The following is a 3,618-nucleotide window of genomic DNA, read 5'->3' as shown; positions in this document are numbered from 1 at the left end:
CATGCATACCATATATATGAATATATCTATTAGTTTGCTTCTGACATACCTGCCCCATACAATATGGAGGTGCTTAAGAGATCATGCTTGTGACATACGAAGAGTTGAAAACATTTCTTGCATAATCCTCAAATGTTTTGCACTTTCCAGGAGGACACATGTCGACTATATATAACTGCTACGCCCATTATCTGGACATCCACTACAGGTAGCTGAACTGGTGTGTCCTTCTCTTGACACTGGAGGAGATCTGATTTGTGACCGACAAGTAGTCCTCCTCCTGAACATAAATATGGTACACAAGCTTGATTCTCGTGCTTGAAGAATTCGCTCAAGTTCCCTTCGCTGGACGGACATGATATATGCATATAAGTGTGAAACCAGTTGCAGTGGTTCTTCAAAGATTAAATTTGCTGTTGAATTTTGGAACAAAGTTTTTCCTATGGGGTCCCAAATAGAGGAAGGTTGTTCCTGTGTACTGTGTCTGTAATTGGTTTTTAAACAGTCCTTCAGAATCTTCTGCCCGTATTTATCATACTGTGACTTTCCTATCTGGTGGGCATTCTTGACAGATCCCACTGCACTTTCTGGCGTGATACATTTGTTGTCTAAAACTCAGTAGATCCATACTATACTTCAATAATAGATTTCTCATTTCCTCAATTGTGGCTACAAGTGCCTTGACTTCTTTAGCCAAAGAACGTTGAACACCAGCAGATTGTTCGTAATGGTATAGATATCCTCTATGTTTGTCTTCATGAAGGTATCCTCAAACTCTGTCACCCCTCGTGCAATCTTGGGCCCTGATAACATTTCAAAAGGCAATTTTTTTCATATCACATATATGATACCAGGTGGATCTTGCTTTTATTTGAATCTATAAGTCATAAAATACTTATACACCAATTTTGATGTTTATATCACGATTTGAACAACTCCTCTAAAATATGACGGTTATCTACTAACATACAGACTTGGCATTTAATATGGAATATTTTTTTTGTGGGGGTGAACTTACTTTTCAAGATGACTTAGAACCAAAAGTTCATTGGAATTATGTTGAAATTATTCTAGATTTTGTTAATGTGACCTTTAAAAGAAACAAAAACCACATTTGACATTTCAAAGCAAATAAATTGATCCTGGAAAGTGATGTAAACTGATATCGAACTCAATTCACGGACAGTACTGTGTTAAACTTCTGTACGTTTTCCAGAAGTATCTCTTTATTTTTCACATTAGCCAAAAAAAATTTCAACAAAAACAAAAGCTAAATTATGACTGGGATTACGGACAGTAAAATTACAGTTCAGTACTTCGTGTAACCCCCACGGGCATTCAGGAGAGCACGTACACGTCGAGGCATGCTGTTCACGAGATTTGCCAAGGTTTGGACAAGAATCGCTTGCCATGCAGTGACAATAGTCTGCTGCAATTCACGCACAGAGGTCGGCTGCTGGTCCAAGTTGTCGATTTGACACGTTAATTCTGCCCACAAGTTCTCTATCGGATTCATATCCAGGGACATGGCAGGCCACTCCATATGCTCTACACCACGGTCAGCAAGAAAGTGTTGGATCATGCGAGCACGATGAGGCCGTGCATTGTCATCTTGGAAGACAAAGTTTCCTTGAAAGGCTGCACGAGCAAATGGAAGCAATGTTTCTTCCAGAATGACCCTGTACTTGAACTGGTTCAGGTTTCCATTCAGAACAACCAGGTCAGCTTTGCCCCCTGCATGAAAAGCAGCCCAAACGGTCACCCCACCACCTCCAGCTTGGACTCTTGGCACTAAACAATCTTCATTGTGGGCTTCATGCACTTGTCTGCACACTCGGACGCGGCCATCTTGACGATAGACCAGAAATCTAGACTAGTCACTGAAGGTCACGTGATTCCAGTGTCCTGGCTGCCATTGACGGTGCTCTCTGGCCCACTGCTATCGGCGCTGGCTGTGTTGTCTGGTCAGGCGTGGCTTTCTCAGGGGACGCCTGGCACGATAGCCTGCTTGAACCAGTCGTTGGTTGACTAGCCTTCTGGATACAGGCACATTTGTCAGTTGCTGCCACTCAGCCCTAAGCCGATTAGCTGACTTGGTACAGCCATTGCAGACTAACCGGTGCAGCTGGTGATCATCTCTCCTTGTGGTTCTGCGTGGACGTCCTGGCCTTGGTATTGGACTAGGGACACCCCTCTGAGCATTTCGTTTCAGGATCTTTGACACCTGACCTTGAGTGATGCCATACTGCTGAGCAATAGCACGCTGTTTCATGCCAGAATTTCGTAAAGCCACCACTCCATGACAAACAGCATTGTCAAGTTGACGGACCATCTCCAGAGGAAGCGGCAATAACTTTTGTAGACATGCAGCAGTTGTTTTCCACTAATACAGAACGCAACAACCCTTGTATACCCGATTTTGAAGCCAATCGTCAAATGTACCTGTCCTTACATTTTGTCACGCCACCTGTGATATAATCCTGTTATTGACTTCTTGCTGCGAAAGACAATCAGTGACATGGTTCTTTCAACAAAGACATCACCGAAGGGTAAAATAAACTCACCAGATTGATATACTGAGTTCAGAAAGTAAACCCAAGTCAAGAAAAAAAAAAATTCCATATTAAATGCCAAGTCTGTAGAAAGGACATTGTGAGAATCATTCGCTCCGAAGAAGTTGCTGCGGGATTCGCCACAATTCTTGAGGTTAAATTTTCTTCTGCACATCCATTTTTCTAGCAACACCCTTCCATTCACAGGATCAGCAGTAATTGTACATGCTGTGGTGGTAAAGACACATCAGAACACATGCTTTCACACAGGGTTCAATAGCCACAGCTCATTAGCCCTTGCTGCGAGAAAACTGTTCAAATAAATAATTTATATTACATTATTGCACAGATGGCAACGAGATTTTCACAGTACATGTTTTTTTATATTTTTAAGTCGTATAAAAAGCTATTTCATTTTTGAAATAATTCTGGTAACTATGAGGACAGTTCACCTGCACTTTATTATCCACATGTAAAAATACTTTTTCACAAATGGTGAAACTTTCACTGTTTCTCAACATATTCCCCAGTCACAGGACACTTGTCCCCTCTAAATGGCTTTGTCAAATTAGCAAGACCTTTAGAAAATTAGCCAAATTAGAAAATCCTGCTATGTCGCTCTGTCTCACCCTCTCTCTGTTCTCTTCACCCTCTCTTTTGCCCAAGGTCATCTTTCATCAGCTTGGAAATCAGCAAACATTACCACTTTACACAAAAAGGTGCAAAAACAGATCCTTGTAAGTACAGACCAATCAGTCTGCTCCCTATTATCAGCAAAGTCATGGAATCCATCATTGCTTTGGATATGTAATCTTTCCTCTTCTCCAATGGCTTGATCTCTGATCATCAATTTGGTTTCAGACCTGGTCATTCTACTCTGGACATGCGGCTTCTGCTGTCTCAACAATGGATGGAGGTCCTCAATGTCAAACAGGAAATTAGAGCTGTCTCCCTTGACATATCACGTGCCTTCGATACGGTCTGGCACCCCGCTCTGCTCACCAAACTCTCCTCCTATGGTATCCATGAAAATCTCCACGCATGGCTGGCGGACCTCCTCTCTGGT

This window comes from Myxine glutinosa, chromosome 1 (genome assembly GCF_964187855.1).
Source record: "Myxine glutinosa chromosome 1, kmMyxGlut1.1, whole genome shotgun sequence".
Taxonomy (NCBI): Eukaryota; Metazoa; Chordata; class Myxini; order Myxiniformes; family Myxinidae; genus Myxine; species Myxine glutinosa.
Note: the sequence above shows the minus strand (reverse complement) of the source record.